At 38.4% G+C, this 13,600-nt stretch overlaps 1 long non-coding RNA gene across 2 annotated transcripts; it reads right to left on the bottom strand.

Moving 5' to 3' along the window:
- Positions 1-3,071: 3,071 nt before the first annotated feature.
- LOC127599549 (uncharacterized) lies at positions 3,072-11,028 on the bottom strand. 2 transcript variants are annotated; one of them, XR_007962131.1, is made up of 3 exons: positions 10,670-11,028; positions 9,783-9,969; positions 3,072-3,465 (listed from the first exon to the last, which is right to left on the bottom strand). It is a non-coding gene; the product is annotated as an uncharacterized LOC127599549 (long non-coding RNA). The 2 variants fall into 2 exon arrangements; XR_007962130.1 differs by having other exon boundaries at positions 10,674-11,028.
- Between the last annotated feature and the right edge of the window lie 2,572 nt (positions 11,029-13,600).

The following is a 13,600-nucleotide window of genomic DNA, read 5'->3' as shown; positions in this document are numbered from 1 at the left end:
GTGTATAAAGTATAAAAACAACAATTTACAATTAATACCTGACAAAAAGGAAATACATTCAATGAAAAAATGTATTAAACTAGGTCTTAGTGATATACTGTGATGTATGAATTCACAACACGTTCACCATACAACAACGATTTAATTTCTTTGGGATTTAAGTCTCGGATGACATTGACATTTCTGAGGGGAATTACACTGGTTAGCTTTGTACAAAAAATATTTCATGCATCATCCAAATGAACTAAATATAGCAATTTTTGGAACACTGTAAGAAATAATGGCAAGGTCTTGACTGTGTAACACCCACCCAGTTGAAGGATGGCATGATTGTGAGGTGAATGCCGCATTCAGCATATGACCTTAATTCCAGCAGATGGTGCCAAAGTTGAAATGGTGCCTTTGACAGCATTTGTGGCAGTGGTCAGTATTCGTTTGTTTCAATATCTCGAATCTAAGAACTAACGAGATACAATAAAGGACTCCATAATCACGATTTCAAAAAGTTCAACTTGAACTACACTTGTTTTTCAAACCCGTCTATAATTATATCATTAAGTTTTGATCGAACAAGATGGAATCCTAAAATCATTTTGCGGCTGAACGTAAGCCTGTAATGTGTGCATGCTCCTGAAGGGGGTGCTGTAGTACTCATGAGAAGCGCCCCGTGGAACGTCAGCATGGGAAGCGGAAGTTGACAACGTGGAATTTACTCAATTGTACCAACGAATTGATTTCTACAAGACGTTATTGCTATCTAAAAAGCTCATGAACATGATTTATTCCCTCTCTTCTCTCAACTGGGAAATGATTTTGTGAACAAAAGAAATTGTTTCCAATTACATATTTTGCTACTGTAAGGGTCCTGCAATCAAAAAGCTGTGTAATAACAAGAAAAATACATTTTAATTATTTTAACTACGGTATATGAAATTGTGGCTGCACAAAGTTGTTGTTGAAGTTTGGTTTTTTTTGGTTTGTTTTTTTTGGGGGGGCGGGGGGTCTTGTCCTACCACATAGCCCCTTAAATTTGCCAAATAAGGAATAGCTCGAATAAGGTGGGAATCAGTGAATGCCTCAATCAAACTGTGGCGGGACTCTAGTAAAGCAGCCGGGGGCTTAAGATATATTAAATTACCATGATTGGGACTTAAAGGCTGTTTGAGAGGCTGGGAAGCGTCAAAGCGTGGTTATTCATGTCTGGGGAGCTGGGTCAATAGGTTGGGGAAGTTCACAGGACCTGATGGCATTCTTATGCAAATGAAGAATACAGGAGCTGAAGCTCAGTGAGTTGGAAGATATAAATGACCGCGCAATCATCTGCGGTCTTGCACATACACAAACGTGCTGCCCGCTCGCCACTGCAGCTCAGTCTGTCGCTTCCTATACTGTATAATATTGGTGACATACTTGTGGATTTGATGGCCATCAAAAAATCTTGGTTGCCGCATAGAAAACGACTTACTTTGCATAATCATGTTATTGTCTAACTAATGGGATGCCATGCTAAGAACCTAATTAATACTGTAGCAAAGGGATGGCCAATTTCAACAACACAGGGGGCCACAATTTTTCAGCAGTGCTCCTGTGGGGCCCACATAGGACAGTGCACTTCCTAACCAGATAAATGACAAAAATGTATAGTGTTTCAGTGTTCAATGACCCAAAACTCCTCGATTCACACAGTGACGACACAGACTGGTGGCGAGATAGGTTTAACAATGTTCCACTGAGCTCGTATTACGGATTTCTATGGTTTTGATGCGATGTTTAGTCCTAATTTGGCAAAGCTTTCGTGAGCCTAAGAAAACATGGGCACCCTCATCTTTGTTATTCACTCTGCTCATAGTCTGTCAAAAATCAACACAGCTGTTGTTGGATTTGTCATCGGTAGACAACTAGTTTGTTGTTTTTGTGGCATGTTATTGTTGACAGTAACCATTTGTTGTCTCCATGAAAAAGACACAACGGTACAATCAATATCATACATGCTCTGTAGAAGTTTTGCCATGTTACAGAAAAGATGAGTTTTTCTGCAAACTGTAACTCAGATTATGTTTAAAAAAAATCCATGACAGATTAGTGAAGGCCAATGCGCGACTGGGCTATGCAGGTACCACCATTAATCTACGATCAACATTTTATATGTTGTGGGCCAAACCAAGGAACCAAATCATAAAACAATTGTGTCACTGCACTTTTAACACTGTTGATTTGAAGAAAAAAATGCCTCTGATGGACATTAAAACATTTTTTAAAAATCTGATTAATCGATTATTTGACAAAATAATTGACTAATCTACATTAATGGCAGCCCTAATTCACTGTATGGCAAAGAACTCAGTTTAGCAGTGAACCGTTACTAGCTGATTAGCTGTTAACGTCCACGGCTGCCAATAGCCACCCAGACTTTCTCTGCATTCTCTTGAGAGGTTTAGTACCCTGCTTTTTTTTCTGGTGTCAACTCAAATGAGCTTCGCCTGTCTGTCGGACCGCGACTGGAGATCCCAATTTCCTGGAAGTAGACATTTTAATTACTCCTATAGGATATTGTTCAGCATCCTCAGTTGCCTTCATAGGTGCTACATTATTTTTTTAAATTTATTATTATTTATGATTATGGGAAGTAAACTGAGGTGTGAATTCCAGCATAAAAAAGACATAAGTAAGAATTCAACATGATATTTGACCGTCCATACAGCATAAACTGTTATTATTCAGTCATTGCTTTGGTGAAAGAGTGAGAGTCAACTAAAACAAGACCCTGGTGAGGGAGCAGCACGCGTGTGGCGACTCGTGTGAAGTCAATCTGTGTCCCAGGAGAGCAAAAGGTCACGACTCTTCTGTCCAATTGGCTCCGGACATCGTGTTCATGTTTGTTGATCTGTTGTCTTGCGTTGTCACGTTTACGCATTGAAAAGACCAGTTGAGAAAATGAATGAATGAAAATGTCACTCAAATAGATTGTCAACCCAGTCTTTGGCCAGATCACAGATACTGTGTACTAGCAGATGGATTCACCATTAAATGTAAATGCACCTTTTTTTCTTTCTCAACAAGTTACACTTTTTTTATTGATGAGTGTACAACTTAATGTGACAACATTTTAATACAAATATTTTCAGAAATTTATTATATAAATTCTTGTAAATATTAATTCCACTGCCAATATAATATGATATAAGGAATGCAAGCCATAGAATAATTGAAAATATAAGAATATTTACAGGAATTCTCTTCTCATACATTGACAATGAAATGATGAACATTCAAACATGACTCAGTTGAGATGTCCTATTTTCTTCCATTTGGGTGTTTCATTCATTTATAGGTGAAGTCTGAACATTGCAGTCACTTGTGCTCTAAGTTCATAGCCGTGACATTTGGAATGTGTTTAAATTAAATTTGCATTGATCGACAGTTGGATGATGGTCTGCAACATGGTGGAATCTGTTGCTTCTTTTCCTGAAATGACAAAAATAGGCAAAGTTAGGACTTTCACAAACCACTCAAAACCATTTTTTAATAGTTAAAAAAAATAACATAAAAGTCAGTAGAAGATCTTGTAGAATTTTTTCATCCATCTGAATTTGAATTTAAATTTGAAGGGGAACCCAACCCAAAATTTTACTTCACAAAATGGGTTCTGTTCGCCTTCACTCGTCTAAACACTGCATTTTAATTCATTCGTGGAATATGATTTCAGGAACGAAATCACCCAATTTTTAGCCATCTCAAGGGGGCGGCCATTTTGCAACTTTCTTTCACTTTGCTACCGTCAGCTAAAACCTACATTACAGTTGCTCTGGGCTCAAGAAATGACCAATCACCTGAAACATGATTGGTCGTTACCTGAGTCCTGAGCAACTGTGATGTCATTTGCAGTCAATGCCAAGTGGAAAAATGGCGAGAGAAAAAAGAAGTCGATTTTACTGCTTAACTTGTATTGTACAACTTCAATTTTTACTCATCCAGCATGTGGTTTATGCAAATGTAGCTACTTTTCATGTATCACTTGAATGTAACCGCAACAAAAACTCTCTGTAGCCCACATGCCAACTTGTGTCATTTCTGTTTTTGATTTTGAATTTGAAATCATTTCACATGATTTGTGGCATGTGTGTCTGTGCGTGTGTGCGTGTGTGCGTGTGTGCGTGTGTGCGTCTGTGTGTCTGTGTGTCTGTGTGTCTGTGTGTGGTGGCGGCTGAGGATGCAATGGGCGATGAGAAAAGGCTGTGTGAGGATGATGAATGTGACATTCCCGATGTTCCCAGGGTCTTGGTTTTATTTGAAATGTCTGACAGGAGGGAGGGGGTGAGTGATTCGACGGGTGGGTGGATGCTTTTGGGGTGCTAGAGGGTCAGTAGGGGGGAATTTGTGCACAGCTGTTGGGGGACCCTATGTCTCCACTCTCGCTCTCCCTCAATGTGTGTTTGCGACAGGCTGTCCTTTTCAGCAACACATAGTCAGGCCATCCAGCCCGCTGCCATAACAACGCCATGGTCCCTCTGTCATCTTAACGGTAAGAGTGGGGCGGGGTTTAAAAGGGTGAGGAGAAACAGAGAATGAAGAGTCCAGACACTTCTATCCTGTGAACTTGAACTTGACTGGCAGTCTGAGTCACTGGCGGGAAGGAATGGAAATGCATCCCTGAATGTTTTGTTTTTTTTACTCATCATGTGGAGTGGACCCCCTGCTAGTGAAAATCCACTTCCACTTGACACCCATTATAAAGCAATGGAAAAAAAATATAACAGTAACAAAGACATATTGGAAAAACGGGGATACATTTCCGGCGATAAATTAAGCGTTATCGACGAAAATGAGGGTTGGCTATCCACCCTAAAATTAAAAAAAATATGAAAACAATATTTTAGAATTGGATGCCGAATAAGTTTGTGGTGGTTCACTGTAGTTTCAAATAAATGCTGACATTCTCAGATGCTTCTTGTGGTCAAAAACAAACTGTAATAAAATAAACACTAATATATAAATATTAATTAGGATCAATAAACGGTCTTAAAAATGATACACCCTTTACATCCAACTATTGATAACATTCAACATTCTGCTCCTGTTATTAATGACATGATTGACAGCTCGACCCACTTGACTACGGGGAAAAAAAAGAGGCGTTAAAGGTCCGCCATCAGTGTTGCAAAAACAAGAACAAACCAGAGTGGGGTAATCATTTTTTTTCCCTGGATTAACGCAGGATTGTCAGCTGCCGTGTCCTGTTGTGTGGACAGACAGATCGACTGCTTCCTTCCCCAACATGTCCATTCCAATCTGCAGCAATCCAGAGTCTCCCCTTGCCTGGGACGCACAGAACAACTACGTCTACCTCCTCCCCGACTGTCCCTTTCTCTTCTATAGTTCACATCCTATCTGTTGGGCACAACCCCTCTCAATTTCAAGTTCAAGCCTCATCACTTGATCTGACACCCAATCTTTCCACTTCCACGACATTTTGAACTAAAACTTCCTTTAAGAGACGTCCACATAAATTTGGGTGACGACTGATTGCAGATTTCTGACATTAAACAAAGCTGACCTTAAGCAGTGAGTGAGTGAGTGAGTGAGTGAGTGAGTGAGTGAGTGAGTGAGTGAGTGAGTGAGTGAGTGAGTGAGTGAGTGAGTGAGTGACTTAAGTAGATTTTGACTTGGAGTAACGGTACGGGTATAAAATCAGTGCTTTTACAGTTCCTTTTTATCACTGCAAATGTAGGGGGAAAAAACGACTTAAATAATGATTCAATTAAAATGTAGTGCACATAAAGAAGAATAAAATTTGAAGAATAAAATGTCTACTTATAAGATTCAATACAATACAAATTGATTGTACTCTACTTAAAATTAAACTGGTGTTGTCTGGATCATGGTCCCCACCTCTTTACCCAGGTTTCCCTGTAGCCCTCTGCCTCTGTCTTTCTCTCTCTCACAGGACACACACACACAAACACACAAACACGACGGTAGGCCTGCCTTTGTCAAGTGGCCCGCGCACAAAGCCGCCATTGTGGCGCAAGGCCTCGTTCGGCATGATAATGTGCACGAAGAAGCGCATGTTTACCAACAGGACCCCTGAATGAGGCAAAGCCAGGTTTGAGATGACTTCGACAGTGGTGAACGATTACAGCAGTTTACGATATGATAAAAGGCACGTATACTGTGTCTTTTCTGGGTCTAATTCACTGGTCACCAACCTATCTGAAATTGAATAATGTGAAGGGCTTCCGGTTTGATATGTATTTCTGAAATACTGTATTAAATTTGCTCAAATGACTTATGTTTTTCTTAATGATAAATTATGTTCATCTGTACTGTCTGTAAAGACTGGTCAATTCGAATCAATGATCCTCACATTAATGATCCATGATGATTTGAAAAGGAAGAAACAGACAAATATGAAAATACTATTTCTATAAATCTCTGCAAGTGTCTGATTTCAAATGATCGTGTCAACATCATTCTGAGGAAATTACACCGCCTCATCACCAGTGAGCAATTTTTAAAACAAGCCCTTGGGAGTGACCACTGCTACAGACGCATTTTATTTCCTGATGAAAGTCACGTACGCTGTATCCTTTCAGGGATTAATTCGAGGAACAATTTACATTCTGTTAAACATTCCCTTGGAATGTACCTGCCATAAAAGAATATGCTGAATGGATGGAAGGTTTTGTGGAAAATAATTTAAATGTATGATTTCTGAAATATTATTGTATCAAAAAACAAGAGGCATATGAAGAAAATTCTGACAGCGTTAATTGTGTAAAATTTGAGGACTCCTTTGGACTTCATCATTTCAATAGAACAGTGTCTAACTGTACAATTCATTTCGTTTCTTTTAACTAACTAGTTTCTTCGGCAAACTTACCGAACTCTCTCTCGTTCGCTTGAGAGAGAGAGAGAGAGAGAGAGAGAGAGAGAGAGAGAGAGAGAGAGAGAGAGAGAGAGAGAGAGAGAGTTTGGTAAGTAGTGCACAATAAGCAAAACAATACATTAGATTTATCAAAATTGTGCCTTTACACAATTGGCGTTAAATGTAGTGTAGAACTGCACTGCAGACGGAAAAAAAATACATCGTCCAAAATATTTAATAGTAATGCTGGAGTAGTAATGCTGGTGTCCCTTTCAAACTACAAATTGTGTCCGTAATTGTGAGCATTGTAATCGAGATGCATGTGTCGGTGTTGCTGTGCCTTTAAATATTCCACTTCCTCATTTCTATGCAGTTATGTTAATGTTATCTGCCGTTGTTTGCGCGTCATCGGCAGACGTGATAGTCGTGCTTTAATTTTAATTTTATTTTTTTAAAGTCAAAAGATCATTTATGTCTTTTTATTTTCCTGGAAGCAAAAAAGATCGATGTGGAATTGTTCTGTTGGGTATGTAGCGCTTTTTAAAATTTGAATTTAGGTGCATGTGCACAGATTCAACCTGAGGTACCCGCCCACATTTAGGCGAGTATGGAGCACGTGTGCGTTTTTGTTGTGCGTTTTAGCAAAATTTCTTTTTATCATTTCGTTTTAATCCACTCTAAGTGTGATGTGGCAATGACACGCTTAAGCTTTTTTTCGGTCATGTACTCAAACAAAAAAATTCCGTTTTAGATTCCTCATCAAATTTACGTTTGCTTTAAAACTCATCAAGAACATGTTTTTGAAATCATCCCAGTCGGTACACTTTGCCGTTTGACACCATACGTATAATTTATGGAATCACAAACATTTAAAAAGTGCATAAAAATCTTTGCCCAGATGATCAGAAATACATAATCTTAGTGCAGATTTTGGTTTCCCATTAAACCTACTACAATACAATAATTATGAAAACACGGATTAACATGATAGAACACGTTACGGTAAGAACGGTTTTCAAATGCATGTAATAATAAAAATAATAATAATAATAATAATAACAATAAGAATAATGGCAGATTGTTAAATAGTAATAGTGTGAAGCAATTAACATTTACAGTAAGGAGAATTGCCTTTATATGTGAAATGAAAGACATGAATGGAAAAAAGTTGAGCAATAACAGATTTTGTGTCATTTTTTAAGGTAAAAAAAAATCTGTTATTCTTCATTATAATTAAAAATAAGATATCACAGAACTCTTAAAAGAAACATGGATTTATGTGTTTTATGAATGTTACGTTTTGAATGATTGTTACTATTTTGGGTAACTAGTGCATTTATATATTTATATCTGTGTATTTAATGAGCAGTTCATAAGTTTTGCTCAGCAGCGTCTGGTCTGTCAAGGTGACATTATGGGATGTATATGGTAAATGTACTAATATCCATGTGTCTATTTTTATTGTGATTTTTGTCATTTAACTCTTCAGAGAACACTTTGCACTTTCACATTTTCACCATTTGAATAATTATCATAATTTCAGCATTTTCGTCTTTAGCTGATATTAATTAGTATGATATACTTTCCTTACATTGACTTTAATTTTACTTGACTTGTAGGCGCAGCTTTGCCCATTACTTGCCTCATCTATGAAACCTGATGGGTACTAATTGCATCATTATGAAGTTCATAGCAAATTCTAGGTTTGCTCCATCATCTCCTAAAGGGTTAAACGAGAGTGTGACCTGTGAGAGGCCTCAGTAAGGTGACCTCATCGTGAATCTCCACTTAGTGAGGTCACACTGCACACACAAGGCCTAAAAGACCCAATCGTACCAATTAATGCTGCCGCATTTGCACGTCCACACCCATGCAGGCAGGCAGAATGTCAAGATGGCTGACGACATCATGCAAGCAGTGAACATACACGCGCTGCCTCAAACAGGCCACAAGGCCTTCATTTGTGTGCTTCCTTGCTTTGTCCGCATGTGGCTTGGAGTAGAAAAGAGGGAACATCAGATTGTCTCTGGCCATATTTTATTCTTTTGGGTGGGTGAAAAATAACTACAGGCATTAGACATTGCTGATAGAAATTTTAGCATCATGATGGAAATACATTTACAACGGACAACCCGAATGGGGATTTGTTATCATCTCAGGTATAATTTGTTTCAGTATTGTCGTGGGAATGTGGTATGTATTGTATTACACCGTTATGGAATACAATGTAATGTATGCGATGACAAGTTCTTTTCACTCATTGTAGGATAAAAAAATCAAATTACTTTAAGCCTTTTTGACACTGTCCTTTGTTTAGTAGTTTGTATTAAGGTTGATATTATATTACATACTTAAAACTTGAGGGATTGAAAAAAAACCCCAATCTGGGTAAAAAATTAACGTGTTCATTTGTTTTTAAATTTGATCGTTTTTCCTGTCTTTTAAGTACTATAACACCTAAAAACAACTTGGGTTTAACTTAAATAGACGCTGCTGAGACCCTGCAGAAAATGGATGGATGGATGGAAAGGCATTCTGTAAAATGAAGAATACAATTTCTAATCTTTCTGTATTACTTCACATACAGTAAATTGATTCAATGCACAAATCGCCCAATTTAGTAATTTCTTTTGACGGAAACATAAGTGGAAGACGTACTGAGTCAGACAGTTGTGAGTTTGGAAGACTATGACTTGCACCAACACTGGTTGAGTTTTCAAATTTAAAAAAAAAAGTCTTTACAATTTAAACTCTTGAGAAGAGCCAAACTAAACTCATTCAGAACCAGAAGAGTGGTGAATGAATTATGATGAGGCCCACTGACTCTTCATGAAGTATTTGTCAAATTAGTCAATCTATCTTCATATTTAAAAGAGCAAAACGTAGACGTGTAGACACCGAGAAAAAGCAAACCTACCTGATGAAGCCCGAGCACATTCTCTCGTCTTTCTTCTGCCTTCTTGTCTTCCGAAGGTTTGAAGGTTATTCCTACTTTCGGTTATCTAGCTTTATGATGGATGTTTAACACTCATACAGCTAGATAACCAAAGACAGGAACAGGCTCTGTTCTTCTTTGCCACAGCACACAAGTGTGGTGCTCCTTTCTACATAGGAGACTGAACACACACAAAAAAAGTTGAATTTTATTACACGCATGCGTTTATCATTAAATTCAACAGGCCGAAAAAAAAAAAAACCTTCTCATAGTCCAAATTTATGTTGCGGCATTACACTTTATACAAAGTTGTTATAAATGCATATATTGTCTCAAAAATAGTGAGTGTGACTTATTTCGAGCATTTAGTACACACGTTTACAAGTGTAGCTTGTTGGCTTTCAAAAATAGAGACAAAAACATTTGAATCATCTCAGCATATTGCGGCAACTGTTGTTTTCAATTTGAAATGCCTGCATGAGTGCTTTTAAAATATGCGAACCACTTAAAAAGTATACAAGGCTTTGCATTAATTGCATGATTAGCCATATATTTATATATTTATATTTATATAATATCGTAATAACGGAATAATACTTTTTAAATACACATTGAACAAACCACAATAATCGTGTAATGTATTTGGGAAACAAGGCATAGAACTCACGATTTATTTATCAACACAGTACAATAATAACCCATTCGATATATATTTGCAAGACGACAATTGTGTCTTCTGCAAGCAGGGCCAATAGGTAACCCTTCAAGTGTTTTTTGTTGTTGTTTGTTTTGTTTTTTTATCAATCTGGCTTTGATGGAAACGACGACAAAATGCATGCGCAAACAAGTCAACATGCAAGAGCTGTAACTTACATGCATGCACCCGTACAAGATGTCCATCTGCCGCATGCTCTTCTTTCCACACCCACCTCATGTGCTCGTTGAGAGAGAGAGCATCCTTCCGGTTCCAGGTGTGACAAGCAGGTGATTGGATCGATACGTGCGACCACAAGCACTTAGTGGCCCGTGGACGGAAGCTCCAGGTCGCTCCCGCTCTTTGTATCCGTCTCGTGGAGTCCCAGACCCGCAAGGAGGGAACCGAGGAGGACGCGCTCTGTGACCGAGAAGGCGCCCTCATTCCCGGGTGCGGATGCTGCGCAGTGTCTCGCTCCCTGACGATGGAGCTTCCTCTGCCTCCTGTAGCCTCCTCTCGTCCTCTTTTCGCCCCCCCCTCACTCAACCTCCTTCCCTTAGGAACTCCTCCCCGTGCCCTGCTGACGTCAACTGACTAGCCAATCATAAAATGATTGTCCTCGTTTTGATACAGTATTTGACATCCAGTGGAAGAGTTTTAATTCATAACTAAACATTCAGATCTTGTCCGAAGCAATAACTAGCGCTGTGACATTTAGACATCTCACGTTGAGGAAGAGGGCTTAGTGTATTAATTTAAATGTAAAATCTAGATTTCTACAGGATGAAAATTTGAACCTTTGAAGAGGACGGTTCGAAAGGGGAAAATCGTTTTCTGCCCCTTAGTGTTAGTATGCAGAAATACTGCTTGGATATTTGGAACAAACATTCTTGTCATTCGCTGAATTGTTTTACTAGAGAAAAGCCTTCTGGTACATGGACCATCGAATAAATGCTCACAAGACTTTACATAATGGCCTTAAATATTTTGACTAAAAATGTCAGAACACACCTGAAATGCATTAGCTGTATTAGCAGATATGAATTCACAAACACAATTGTCCTTTTTGATGAATACTGTGGTTGTGTAGTTTTCAGTACATATAGTAGGTGGTTCTGAAGTTGGAGAACTAAAACCGTACCTTGGGGTCTTGCAAAGATAAATTAGCCTTTTAAAAAATCAGCGTATATATCTATATGTATACATATAAAGACTTCAACATGAGGATAAATAGCTGTGTTGCGACATATTAAGAACAAAAGGTTCTTCTGTAACCTAGCATTTCAGTTTTAATATGATTAGCGCGGGTGTTCAATTATGTAGTTCTCGCTTCTTTCGAAAATGAAGCCCATATCTCACTGAGCAGCGAAGGATTGTAAGCGTGTGCACCTAGTGAATTCATTCATTTTTTGCATTCGTTCAGTGTTGCAAACAGTTGCAAAGACGTTTGCCAGACATTCAAAAACTGTTTTAATGCATGCATGGCAGTTTTTATTGTCACATTCAAATTTTGAAATTTCGTTATGACAAGAAAAACTGTTTCAGACCATTACAATTGCGAGAGAACGTCTTTGCGACCTTGAACGAACCCTGACGAAAAAACAATTTCCCACGTGCGCAAAAACTTGCAAACCTTCTGTGTGAGACACGGCAAAGGAATCACTGATCCATATACAGTACCGGAGAGTCGTATGACTCTGGAGTTTGGCCACTTCAGTCCTCCGAGATGCCTTTTGCACCTCACCTACAAAAATTACTTCAATGCAAAGTTTGCACACAGATAAACAGTTTAATGCACTTAACATTTTTGGACGAGGTTATTTACACATTAATGACAAAACATGGCATTGAAGTACTTTCAGGCGTCATGTTTCTTGAATTCAAAAGTGCGCCAACTTGATGTCTGATTTGATTTCCACTGAAGAAAACCACTACTAGGGAAAAATCAGCATTTGATGAATGACTACAACGTATACTAAATATGGCAGTATATTTTACACATTTACCCTGTTTCAGTGCTGTTGCAACATGACATCACGCGCCCTGCCCTTGGTTGCAGCCTCCATGTACCGAGGTTACACTGCCCTCTCTTGTTCAGGTCATTGTATTGCCACAATCAAAGGAAACTCATGTTGACTCGATTTACGGCAGTTTCGTGCCTAACATGAATTTGGACGAAAGAAGGAACGCGCCATATCTGTATGAAAACAATCTTTGAGGCCATAAATACAAAATAAAATTGACGGTAAAAACGCAAATGGTAAAATGTGTACTAGAAGTGTGAAGAACACGTTTATTTTAGCAGATGAAATATTTTAATGTAGTAGACTTTCAACCAGTGGTAAGCAGTGATGCATTTTAAATACAGTTCTTCATTAGCATACTTACAGTTTGTCTAACATTTTAATGCATTTGTACTTTACTCGCATATTGATTCTGAGAACGATTTTTGACTTTTACTCCCTAGATTTGAAAACACATATCCACTACATACTTAACTTTGTCAAAATTGGCTTGTTACTTTTTTTCGAACCTCAGTGGGTGACAATACAATGTTAAAAAAATGTTCAGGCTACTGTATTTTTCAGTATTTTTGGGATGCCTTTTGTTGAGGAATGGGAGCTGTCAATTTGCTCTTGGCCCTCCTTGGTTACAGGTTATTTTATCTCTCTATAACAGGGGTCACCAACGTGGTGCCCGCGAGCACCAGGTAGCCCGTGAGGACCACACCAGTAGCCCGCCAGTGCTAGGATTGTGATTTGCTCGTAGAAATTATGATTTAAAAATGCAAACATGGGCAGTATTATAGATTCTATAGCTACCTATTTAGCTATCTAACTAGCTAACTACAGTATACGTCTAGCTAGCTAATGTTCTAATATTATTAAATTTAATTTGTACAAATGTTATTTCAGACGCGTATCAATTTGGTAGCCCTTCACACAATCAGGACACATGAAGTAGCTCTCACTCTCAAAAAGTTTGGTGACCCCTGCTCTATAAGGTGGAAGAAGACCCAACACCACGTTGTCTTTTCTTCAGTTTATCACAACGCAACACGAATCAATTCGGGCTCCTGTGAGTCTCAGATTTCATCAGGAATCCC

Source organism: Hippocampus zosterae, chromosome 4 (assembly GCF_025434085.1).
Source record: "Hippocampus zosterae strain Florida chromosome 4, ASM2543408v3, whole genome shotgun sequence".
NCBI lineage: Eukaryota > Metazoa > Chordata > Actinopteri > Syngnathiformes > Syngnathidae > Hippocampus > Hippocampus zosterae.
This window is presented reverse-complemented; position numbering and strand designations above follow the sequence as displayed.